General features: G+C 51.0%; 1 protein-coding gene and 1 non-coding gene across 2 annotated transcripts in view; both read left to right on the top strand.

Annotated features, from left to right (window-relative positions):
- The first annotated feature begins 4,619 nt into the window (after positions 1 to 4,619).
- The window catches only part of NUP62 (nucleoporin 62), a 38,626-nt gene continuing 30,740 nt past the window's right edge, over positions 4,620 to 12,505 (top strand). The window contains exon 1 of the mRNA XM_025367387.1: positions 4,620 to 4,704. The gene's annotated coding sequence lies outside the window, so the exon portion shown is untranslated. The remainder of the gene's footprint in view (positions 4,705 to 12,505) is intronic.
- Positions 6,291 to 6,503, top strand: LOC112613631. Its single transcript, XR_003116963.1, has one exon. It is a non-coding gene; the product is annotated as a small nucleolar RNA U3 (small nucleolar RNA).

Genomic DNA, 12,505 nt, shown 5'->3' with positions numbered 1-12,505 from the left:
TTTATTTATTTATTTTTTTTTTTGAGACGGAGTCTTGCTCTGTCGCCCAGGCTGGAGTGCTGTGGCCGGATCTCAGCTCACCGCAAGCTCCGCCTCCCGGGTTCCCGCCATTCTCCTGCCTCAGCCTCCCGAGTAGCTGGGACTACAGGCGCCCGCCACCTCGCCCGGCTAGTTTTTTGTATTTTTTTAGTAGAGACGGGGTTTCACCGTGTTAGCCAGGATGGTCTCGATCTCCTGACCTCGTGATCCGCCCGTCTCGGCCTCCCAAAGTGCTGGGATTACAGGCTTGAGCCACCGCGCCCGGCCTGTCAGCCTATGTTCTGCTTCCTTTTTCCTTCCTGAGTTCTCCTGCTCCTACAGCTGGCCAGTGGGGCTGGGCAACGGCATGGGCCCCGCCCCGGTGCACGCATTGCCATCTGTCTTTCCTCTTTCTGATTTTTCTTTTTTCCTTTTTTTTTGAGATGGAGTCTCACTCTGTCGCCCAGGCTGGAGTGCAGTGGTGCGATCTCGGCTCACTGCAAGCTTCGCCTCCTGGGTTCACGCCATTCTCCTGCCTCAGCCTCCTGAGCAGCTTGGACTACAGGTGCCCGCCACCACACCCGGCTAATTTTTTGTATTTTTAGTAGAAACAGGGTTTCACCAAGTTAGCCAGGATTTTTTTTTTCATTTTCACACTTACTTTTTGGGGCTAGGTAGGATCTGAACAGCCGTAGTCCACTCCTGGGCTGCCATTGGCCCTTGGCCCTGAGGCTTGATAGGTGCCTGCCGCAAGTTGTAAGAATTATGCCTTTCTTTTTTTTTTTTTTTTTTTTGCTTGTCTTCCAGGGGCCAGTCCCCGGAAGATAGAGCCGGGCTGGGGAGAGGGACTTAACCCTTGGTGTGCCTAGCTGCTTGGCGCCTCGCTTGTTGCTTTTGCTCTTTCCCGGTTTGTTCCCTGGTCACGGTTAATGTACATCTTGGTGGTCACTTTTATAAGCTGGGTGGCATTCATGCCTGCAGTTTCCGCTTGATGTCACCCCAGGCTTGCCCTACAAAGACTATGCTTACTGTAAAGGTAAACTGAGGCTGGAGCCAAACCGGGAACGAAGACACAAGGCAAATGGCAGTGAGAATAGCCTTTATTAGGACTCGCGGGCGAGGTTCCTCGGTCCAAAGCTGCGGGCCGAGGAAGTTGCGCTGAGGGAGAAGGGTAGAGGCTTTTTATAGCCCGAGAGGTAGGGAAGCTGGTTGTACAAACAGGGCCTGGGGGGGTCTTGAAACCACTAGGGCAGGAGTCGAGTAAGGGTCATGAGGAAGGGGTCTTTGGAAACTGTCAGCCGGAACTGCTTTTTACAAACTTGTGGAATGCAGGTGAGCTGCAGGTCATTGGGGAGTGTAGTTGCCCAGCCGGAACCTCTGATGTATGCAAGTCTGCGGGTGTGTTCAAAGAGGAAGGGAAGTCTCGAACAAAGGGCCTGCTACGTCGGGTGGCGCTGCCATGTCGGGTCTAGATCCCTGCCTAACGCTTACCATGCACTGATTTTCAGCAGCCTCAGGGTCAAATGGGGTGTAAAGCCGGAATGCTTCACGAAGTTTTTTATAAAACTGACTTGGGTTGTCATCAGCTCTCTGAAGCACTTTTGAAATTTTTCTTCTGTTAATTGCTTTCTTTCCACCAGCTTTCACGCCTTGCAGAAGTGCCTCTCGGTACCTTTGCAAACGCTGAAGCTGAGTTGCATCCTCTGGGTCCTAGTCAGGATCTGGGTCTGAGAACTGACCTTGAGTGCATGCCTGAGCACGCCCTGCCTCTGCTGGTACGTGGGGTTTTAGCCAGCAGAGAGCTGCCTATGTTACTCTCTTGCACTTTTTAGTGTTAAATCACATGAGGAAAAGCTGCTTGCAATCTGGCCAGGGTGGATTGTGTGTCACAAAGATGGACTGCATCAGATCTGTAAGGGCTTGGGGCTTCTCCGTGTAGGAGGGAGTATGGGGTTTCCAGTTTAGTAGATCAGTAGTCAAAAAGGGCTGATGTATGAAGGTCCGTTTGCCCCCTGAACCTGGCCTTGGTTATTATAATAAATGGGTCCTCACATCTCCCTGACAGGCATTTGCATAGCTCAAGCACGGCCAGATCTGAGACGGCCTGCTTGACTCTTTTGACTTCCTTCCCTGGCCTTTTGAGGCTCTGATCCTTCCCTTCAGGGTGAGACTTGGGGCATGCTAGCTCCTGAATTTGGTTCCTGGAGGGCTGTTGGCCTCAGTAAAGGTGGGTAGGCTGGGACATATATGGAGGAGGAATCTCTGTTTCCTCTGGCAGCTGTTGCAAAACTGGCTTCTGTTGCTCTTTCTGGGATTTTTCTTTTAACTTCCTGTCAGTCAGCGAAGCTGCTCTTACTTTTACTTTTGGCTCGGGCTACAAGTGTTTTGCAATAAGCTGCTAAACAGGGCTGGATCCAGGTTGGTCTTGTCTGTCCTATATGTAACCATGAATCAATATAAGGAAACTGATAAGGATTCTCAGGCTGTCACCATCTTAAATACATGGCCAATTGTTTTCTAGTCTACAGTTTCTTCGGTCAGCCATCCAACATCAAAGGAAAGTCATTCTAATTCACAGAGAGTTCTCAACCTCTGGGGGATTCGCTTAACTTTATAATCCCCTGAAAAACCTTTCTTAAAGTTTTGTGACGTGCGCTTCAATGGAGTAAGTTTTGATGACTTTCCTTCTATTCCTTTCTTTACGGCGCAGTGTACTCACTCGCTCTTTCTCTCATTTCCGCCGACTATACCGTCTCCTATTATGGGAGTTTTTAGACACTACTTGACTTTGGAGAGTTCCTTATTCCTGCTATGACTCTGAGCTGTAGGACAGCTCCGGTTAGCCGTCTGCAGATCGCCACTAGGGCAGCTCCGGTTAGCCGTATGCAGATCGCCACTAGTCGTAGTCGGCCCCACACTTTGCTTGGAGCACCGAGTCCACGCTAAGAGATTTGTGACTTCTCACTTTGTGACTGATGAGCCTAATTAGGCCTCTACATTTACACACTTTTACACACTTCCCCACTCCCAGTTCCTATGGTCCTAATTGGGGTGGCAAGCCACTCTCGCTACCTCCAGTTTCTTAGTTGGGGTGGCTCGCCACCTCCTGTTTCCTTTTCCTAATCGACTTAGCAAGCCATTCTCATGTCCTGTATTGATTGGGGTGTGATTTTCATCCAAATCGACAAGCCACTCTTCGCCGCCCCCAGCCCCTCTGGATCGGACTACTAGGAAGTGATCAGGCTCCCCTTCCACCCCTACGGGATGGGTCTCCTGCCTTGGGCCCCAAATTACTGCGGTTCCTGAAGTGCACTGTTTCCGAAATCGTTCTGTAGCTCCTTTCAGGTTTTGTTGCGCTGCTAGGTAGGGGCACCAGGTCAGTGGAGAGCTGATTTCTTCTCCAGGCTAACGTTCTCCCGGTGGCACCTGGGGTCACAGGTCTCCCGAGGCCCGGGGCTCCAGCCCCCAGAGGCAAAGGAGGCAGTAAACCTGCCGTCTCTGGTCCCTTCATGGTCGCCAAAAATGCGGGAAACTGAGGACTGGAGAGACCGATAGGGAGAACAGGAGGATTGTTTATCTTAGGTGCACATCAGCTCAGTAGATTCGCATCTAAAAAGCTGAGCATTAAACAAACACAGAGCAGGGTTTTTATGAGCGGACTTACGAAAGTAAAACAGAGGCAGTTAATTATATGATAGGTCACATGATTTATAGTATAGCATAACTTGTGGCTTTGCATAGCTGGTGCCTTGTAGCTGTGTCAGAAAAAAAAAAAAAAAAAGAACTGGCTAAATACAGACATTTGTAAAACATAGTTGTGCTTAAGAAGCCAGGGAAAGGAGTAGCAGAAAGGAATTTGTTTTTCTTTTTTTCCTTCAACCTTGCTCTGGAAGGGGGTGTGTCTGGAGCCTATTCCTTTGGCCTTGGCTTTTTAAACAGTATTATCTCATAACTGTCCTTGAAGTGAGCTTGCTAAGCAGAGGAAAACTTGTTCTTTTTTTTTTTTAACCCTTGCCTTGCCTGTTACTTTTCTTGGAGTGAATGAATGCATATTTATTTTTAAATTTCTGCCTCAGTGGGGGATGAAGAATCTGAGAGCTCTAGGTCTGTGGGAGGAAGGGGCAGGAGGGTCTCAGGGCTAGGAGAACACCATCCCAAACCCTGCTCCCATGCAGGGAAGCTGCAGCGTGGGGGAGGAGTTGGCCTGGGGGCTGCCCTGGGAGCTGGTGTCACTGCCCTGCTCGCTCTCTGTTCCTGCCTCGTCATCTTCGGGTAAGTGTCATCCCTGGGAGGGCAGGCAATGCAGAGTGTGGGAAGGGAGAGGTTTCTAGAATCCCAGACAGTCCCAGTCGCAGGACTCTAGATGGGGCAGTGGGTGTAAGAACTGGGCCTTGGGCAAGAGAATCAGAGCAGGGGTCTGCTCCAGAGCCCTGATCCAGGCCATCTATGAGGGTCCCCAGTTCTCACTGTAGGAGTCACCCCATGGATATGTCCCCACCCCACTGGCCTCCACGGCCTTCCAGCCTCTGCTAAGCCATGTAGGAAGCAGTCGCCCCACGCTCTGGGCCAGCCTGAAGACTGAAGGCCAGTGCTTCTTCCCTCAGGGTAAAGACCTGCAGGAAGGAAGCTTGCAAGAGGGCAGCAGCGAAGCAGGACGTGCCCTCCACCCTGGGGCCCATCTCCCAGGTGAGAGCCTAGCCTCTGTCTGCTGGGGCCCCAGCTGTTCCCCTTTCCTAGATGGCCATGGGCACTCCTCTTGGTGCCTTGCAGAATCATTGTGCCCCAAATAAGATTTTGCTCCTGGGTCCCCATCAATGCAGTCCCAAGTCCCATGATCTGGGGGGCACCCTCCCCCTTGCTCCCCATGTCCCCTCCCAGAGCCAAGGCCTCCCCGGGCCTGTCCATACTTTGCCTGTGCTCGAGTAGATCTTTGTGTTTGAGTAGATCTTCCGAGGTCCCTGAGGTCAGTCCAGGTCCAAGCAAATCCCTGTCTTTCTCACACCTCCTCCTTCCTGGGCATCCACTCATAATTTGCAATTAGATAGTAATTTGATTGACTAGAGCTTTAATGTCTGCTTCTCCTTCCACACTGCAAGCTGCCTGAGGTCAGGGATGGTGTCTCCCTAGTTCCCCCGGGAATATCCAGGGGCTGGCACAGGGGAGCTGTTCCATAAGGGCAGCAGGTGCTGGAGTCAGAGAGACCTGGACGTGAATCCTGGCCTGACCACTGCTTAGATGTGTGGGTTTGGGGAATTTACTCAGCCTCCATTTCTCCATCTGATCATGGGGACCATAGTGTCTCCCCAGTAGATTGGGGTGAGGATTTTATGAGTCTGGATTGTGGTGAGGATTTTATGAGCCTGGCAGTGAATTACCAAGAGCCAGATGTTATTGTTCTCAAATATTTGCTGAATGAGTGAAAGAATGAGGGCCCAGCCAGCGTCTGTGGAATGAGTAGGTGAAACAGGAAATGCTCAGCTTCCAGGTCCTCTTGTGCATCCTCCTTGCTCTCGCTTAGCCCCCATGATCCTAATTTGACTCCCTTTCTCCCCTGCATTCAGGGTCAGCAGCATGAATGCTCGGCAGGCAGCTCCCAAGACCACCTGCCCCCAGGTGCAGCCACCCCCACCCCAGGGCAGGGGGAAGAGCAGGAGGTCTACTACGCCTCCCTCAGCTTCCAAGGGCTGAGGCTTCGGGAGCCTGAGGACCAGGAGGTCCCCAGCAGCACTGAGTACTCAGAGATCAAGATCCACGAGGGACGGCCCCCGAGGGGCCTGGGCTTTGGGCTTCAGTTGGAGAAGGAGACGTCAGGGATGGTTCCAAAGTGAAGAGTTCTCCATGGAAACAGGACACCAGCAAGTGCGTGGGAGTCGTGCTGGTGTGACAGCCAGAACTGGACTCAGATTTCAGCCCCATCCCCAATGAAGAGCTTGAGTTTGAAGATTAGACTCTTTTTTTGAGACAGGGTCTCACTCTGTCCCCCAGGCTGGAGTGCAGTGGTGCAATCTCAGCTCACTGTAGTCTCAACCTGCCAGATTGAAGTGATCCTCCTATTTCAGCCTCCCGAGTACCTGGGACTGCAATTGTGAGCCATCACACCAGGCTCATTTTTGTATTTTTAGTAGAGACAGGGTTTCGCTGTGTTTCCCAGGTTGGTCTTGAACTCCTGGGCTCAAGCAATCTGCCTGCCTCTGCCTACCAAAGTGCTGGGATTACAGACGTGAGCCACCGTACCTGGCTGAAGATTATACTTTCAATTCACAGCGAGTTTGAAGATGACACTTTGAGGCATCGTGTCTATGGTTCATTACTACAGAAGCTTCTCTGGATGTGTAAAGCACAGGAAACCAGGCAGAGGAGACACAGGGCGCTCTCCAGAACGAGAAGCCAGCTCCTGGGGTTGCTTTGCTGCAACCGTCATTCCCCATTGATAACCATTCTCCTCCTTCAGAAGAGGGAGAGTGAGAGAACCAAGTCTGAGTGGTTCCCATTTTAACATTAAAAAAAAGAAAAAAGAAAAAAAGAAGGCTGTGCGTGGTGGTTCACACCTGTAATCTCAGCACTTTGGGAGGCTGAGGTGGGTGGATCACAAGGTCAGGAGTTCAAGACCAGCCTGGGCAAGACGGTGAAACCCCGTCTCTACTAAAAACACAAAAATTAGCCGGGCATGGTGGCAGGCGCCTGTAATCCCAGCTACTGGGGAGACTAGGCAGATAATTGGTTGAACCCGGGAGGCAGAGGTTGCAGTGAGCTGAGATCGTCCCACTGCACTCCAGCCTGGGTGACAGAGTGAGACTCTGTGTCTAAATAAATAAATAAATGAATAGAGCCTGAGTTTGGGCAAGTCATCTTACTCCTCAGTAAAACGGACACAATAAACCTAAATCACAGGGGTATTGTGGGACAGAAAGGAAGTCATTAAAACAAGGCACCCAGGCCAGGCACGGTCGCTCACATCTGTAATCCCAGCACTTTGGGAGGCTGAGGCGGGCAGACCACATGAGGTCAGGAGTTCAAGACCAGCCTGGCCAACCTGGTGAAACCCCATCTCTACCAAAAACACAAAAATTAGCCAGATGTGGTGGGGCACACCTGCAGACCCAGTGACTCAGGAGGCTGAGGCACGAGAATCATTTGAACTCAGGAGGCAGAGGTTGCAGTGAGCCGAGATTGCACCACTGCACTCCAGCTTGGGCAACAGAGTGAGGCTCTGTCTCAAAAATAAATAAATAAGGCCAGGCATGGTAGCTCACGCCTGTAATCCCAGCACTTTGGGAGGCCAAGGCAGGCCTCATGCCTGTAATCATGCTGTGTCTACTAAAAATTCAAAAATTAGCAGGGCATGGTGGTGGATGTCTCTAATCCCAGCTACTAGGGAGACTGAGGCAGGAGAATTACTTAAACCCGGGCGGCAGAGGTAGCAGTGAGCTGAGATCACGCCATTGCACTCCAGCCTGGATGCCAAAAGCAAAACTCGGTCTCAAAACAAAAAAGAAAGAAAAGAAACAAGAACTCACTATGTTGCCCAGTCTGGTCTCAAAGTCTTGGCCTCAAGCAATCCTCCCATCTCAGCCTCCAAAAGTGCTAAGATTACAGGTGTGAGCCACCATGTTGGGCTGACCTGATCTTGTAACTCCAAGTTTCTACCCTTTTACTGACATCTGTCCGTTTTTCTGTCCTCCTAACCCCCAGCAACCACGGTTCTAATTCTACTTTGTTTCCATGAGTTTTGTGGCAGGAGAATAGGGGATTAGGGGAACGGGAGCTCAGCAGGTGCAGCCAGTTCCTACAGACAGGAGAGCGCAGGTGTGGTGCACAGGGCACATTCTCGCTCCCATGATAACAAGCCACATAGCCTCTGATTGACTGCAGGCCAGGTCTCCGCTATGGCCCCTGATTGGTCGTGAGCCAATCCTTCATAGCATGTAACCAATTGGAGGCCTCTGAAGGGCGCCTAGGGGTGTTGCCGGGTTCCTTCTAGCTTATTACAAACCCTAATTGGGGAGCCTCTTGAGCTGCTGGCTGGATCCCGCTCCCACTCTGAACTGTCTTCAATAAATCTGTGCTTTTCTATTCACAATAGCAAAGACATGGAATCAACCCAAATGCCCATCAATGATAGACTGGATAAAGAAAATGTGGTGCATATACACCATGGAATACTATGCAGCCATAAAAAAGGATGAGATCATGTCCTTTGCAGGGACATGGATGGAGCTGGAAGCCATTATCCTCAGCAAACTAACACAGGAACAGAAAACCAACACCGAACGTTCTCACTTCTAAGAAGGAGCTGAACAATGAAAACACATGGACACAGGAAGGAGAGCAACACACACTAGGGCCTGTCAAGGGGCCGGGGAAGGGACGGCATCAGGAAAAACAGCTAATGCATACTGGGCTTAATACCTAGGTGATGGGCTGATAGGTGCAGCAAACCACCGTGGCACACGTTTACCTGTGTAACAAAGCTGCACGTCCTGCACATGTACCCCAGAACTGTAGGGAAAAAAGAGATCAGACTGTTACTGTGTCTATGTCTTCCCTTTCTACATAGACACAGTAACAGTCTGATCTCTTTTTTCCCTACAGAAAGGAAGAAACTCCATTTTGACCTGTACGCTGAACAATTGCTTTGCCCTGAGATGCTGTAATCTGTAACTTTGCCCCAACCTTGAGCTTACGGAAACATGTGTTGTGTGGAATCAAAGTTTAAGAGATCTAGGGCTGTGCAGGATGTGCCTTGTTAACAAAATGTTTACAGGCAGTATGCTTGGTAAAAGTCATCGCCATTCTCTGGTCTCGATAAACCAGGGGCACAATGCACTGCAGAGAGCCGCAGGGACCTCTGCCCTGGAAAGCCGGGTATTGTCCAAGGTTTCTCCCCATGTGATAATCTGAGATATGTCCTCATGGGATGGGAAAGACCTGACCGTCCCCCAGCCTGACACCCGTGAAAGGTCTGTGCTGAGGAGGATTAGTAAAAGAGGAAGGCCTCGGCCGGGCGCGGTGGCTCAAGCCTGTAATCCCAGCACTTTGGGAGGCCGAGACGGGTGGATCACGAGGTCAGGAGATCGAGACCATCCTGGCTAACATGGTGAAACCCCGTCTCTACTAAAAATACAAAAACTTAGCCGGGCGTGGTGGTGGGCGCCTGTAGTCCCAGCTACTAGGGAGGCTGAGGCGGGAGAATGGCGTGAACCCGGGAGGCGGAGCTTGCAGTGAGCCGAGATCGCGCCACTGCACTCCAGCCTGGGCGACACAGCGAGACTCTGTCTCAAAAAAAAAAAAAAAAAAGAGGAAGGCCTCTTGCGGTCGAGATAGAGGAAGGCCACTATCTCCTGCCTGCCCGTGGGAACTGAAATGTCTCTGTATAAAACCCGATTGTACATTTGTTCAGTTCTGAGATAGGAGAAAAGCCGCCCTGTGGCGGGACGCGAGACATGTTGGCAGCAATGCTGCCTTGTTATTCTTTTTTTTTTGAGATGGAGTCTCGCGCTGTCGCCCAGGCTGGAGTGCAGTGGCGTGATCTCGGTTCACTGCAAGCTCCGCCTCCTGGGTTCACGCCATTCTCCTGCCTCAGCCTCCCGAGTAGCTGGGACTACAGGCGCCCGCCACCGCGCCCGGCTAATTTTTTGTATTTTTAGTAGAGACGGGGTTTCACTGTGGTCTCGATCTCCTGACCTTGTGATCCGCCCACCTCGGCCTCCCAAAGTGCTGGGATTACAGGCGTGAGCCACCGCGCCCGGCCTTGTTATTCTTGACTCCACTGTGATGTTTGGGCAGAGAGAAACATAGATCTGGCCTGCGTGCACATCCAGGCATAGTACTTCCCCTTGAACTTAATTGTGACACAGATTCCTTTGCTCACATGTTTTCTTGCTGACCTTCTCCCTATTATCACCCTGCTCTCCTACCGCATCCCTTTTGCTGAGATAGTGAAAATAGTAATCAATAAATACTGAGGGAACTCTGAGACCGGTGCCGGTGCAGGTCCTCTGTATGCTAAGCTCTGGTTCCCTGGGCACACTTTTCTTTCTCTATACTTTGTCTCTGTGTCTTGTTTCTTTTCTCAGTCTCTCGTCCCACCTGACGAGAAACACCCACAGGTGTGGAGGGGCTGGCCACCCCTTCACCCCAGAACTTAAAAAAATCTGTGCTTTCCTTTGGGAGGCAGAGGCGGGCAGATCACTTGAGGTCAGGAGTTCGAGACCATCCTGGCTAACACGGTGAAACCCCGTCTCTACTAAAAACACAAAAATTAGCCGGGCGTGGTGGCGGGCACCTGTAGTCCCAACTACTCGGGAGGCTGAGGCAGGAGAATGGCGTGAACCCGGGAGGCGGAGCTTGCAGTGAGCCAAGATCCCGCCACTGCACTCCAGCCTGGGCCACAGAGCGAGACTCCGTCTCAAAAAAAAAAAAAAAACACAAAAAACTGTGCTTTTGTTACTCCATTCTTCTGTTGCTTTGTCCCTCCTTTCATTTTCTTTTGTTACTTGATTTGTGCATTTTGTTCAATTCTTTGTTCAACACGCCAAGAACCTGGACAACTCGCCAGTGACATTTTGACTTCTGTGGATTCCACATGTCTGTGAGATCGCACGGGATTTGTCTACCTCTGATTTCGGGTTAATTTCTGTTGTTGCAAATGGCAGGATTTCTTTTTCGTAAGGATGAGTAGTATTCAACTGTATTATGCATGTTTTGTGTGTCTGCGTATGTACAGGTGACCCTTGAACCGCACAAGTTTACACTGGGGTATACACAGATTTTCTTCCTCTTCCGCCACCCCTGATACAGCAAAATGAATCTCTCCTCTTCCTCTTCCTCCTCAGCCTACTCAACGGGAAAACAATGAGGATAAAGGGTTTTTTTTTTTTTTTGAGACAGAATCTCTCTCTGTTGCCCAGGCTGGAGTGCAGTGGCGGGATCTCGGCTCACTGCAAGCTCCACCTCCCAGGTTCACGCCATTCTTCTGCCTCAGCCTCCCGAGTAGCTGAGACTACAGGCACCCGCCACCTCGCCCGGCTAGTTTTTTGTATTTTTTAGTAGAGACGGGGTTTCACCGTGTTAGCCAGGATGGTCTCGATCTCCTGACCTCGTGATCCGCCCGTCTCGGCCTCCCAAAGTGCTGGGATTACAGGCTTGAGCCACCGCGCCCGGCCAAAATGGGAATTTTTAACAATGGGTTCGACCAACATGCCCCATCCCTTCTGAGCGCTTTGCATGTATTAACTTATGCAATGCCCGGAACCCTATGAAGTGATTGTTGTTATCACTGCCATTTTATAGTGGAGGGAACCAAGGCACGGCAAGGCCAAGCACGATTCCCAAGGTCACACAGCCAGCAGGTGGCCAGGCCAGGCGGGGCACTACCCCGTGCTGTCAAGCACCATACAGACTCAGCTCTTCGGCCCCAGGCCGGAGCCTCCTTGCACTGACAGGGTCGTGAATGGCTTTCGTGTGTGCCCTGCCCATTGGGATGCGACCTCCGGGGGCGGGGACCTCTTCCGGCGCGGGAGGCATTTAATGAGCTCTCTGGACAGAGAGTCTTAGGAGAGCCACTTCCCTTCTTAGCTGCCTAAAACACCCTGCAGGGCTCTGCTCTGTGAACTGTATTCGAAGGCAGGGCTTCTAATACATAAACCGACCAGAAGGAAATGACCGGCTTGGACGGTCTGAGTCTGGGATGGAGCAAAACCCACTTCCGGCGGGGTACGCGCGCCTCCTGGCGGCGGATTCCTGCTAAGACAGCTCCGCCCACAGGCCAGACATGTTTGATTTCCGAAGCGTGCGTTTTGCAAACCGGCTATTGTCTGAAAATCACTATGTCAAGCTGGGGGGCGCCTACCACTGGCTTCCAAAATTTTCTGACCATGACTCACAGTAAGAAATCATTTCGCGCCCGGCGCGGTGGGTCACACCTGTAGTCCCAGCAGTATGGGAGGCCCAGGTGGCCGGATCACGTGAGGTCAGGAGTCGAGACCATCCTGGCCAACACGGTGAAACCCCGTCTCTACTAAAAATACAAAAATTATCTGGACTTGGTGTCTTGCACCTGTGGTTCCAGCTACTCAGGAGGCCGAGGCCGGAGAATCGCTTGAACCTAGGAGACAGAGGTTGCAGTGAGCCAAGATTGCACCACTACACTCCAGCCCGGCGACAGAGTAAAACTCCATCTAAAAAAAAAAGTTATACTCACTTCCGCACTTCATGGAATTGCAAGTGTTCAATGAACACAAATACGAAACACATCAGGAAGGCAGAAATGGTAAGTAACTGCTTAAGGGGGATGAGGTTTTCTTTTGGAGTGATAGAAACGATTACGAAAGAGACAGAAGCAGTAGTTGCAGAGTACCGCGAATGTACTAAATGCCACTGTTCTGTGAAATGGCCCCTGTAAAATGGTTTTCTATTATGTGAATTTCACCTCAATTTAAAAAAAAATCATACTTGGTAAGGAGACTTTTTTTTTTTTTTTTTTTTT

The sequence above is a fragment of the Theropithecus gelada genome, chromosome 19 (assembly GCF_003255815.1).
Source record: "Theropithecus gelada isolate Dixy chromosome 19, Tgel_1.0, whole genome shotgun sequence".
Lineage (NCBI taxonomy): Eukaryota > Metazoa > Chordata > Mammalia > Primates > Cercopithecidae > Theropithecus > Theropithecus gelada.
Note: the sequence above shows the minus strand (reverse complement) of the source record. Positions and strands in the feature narration are given on the sequence as shown.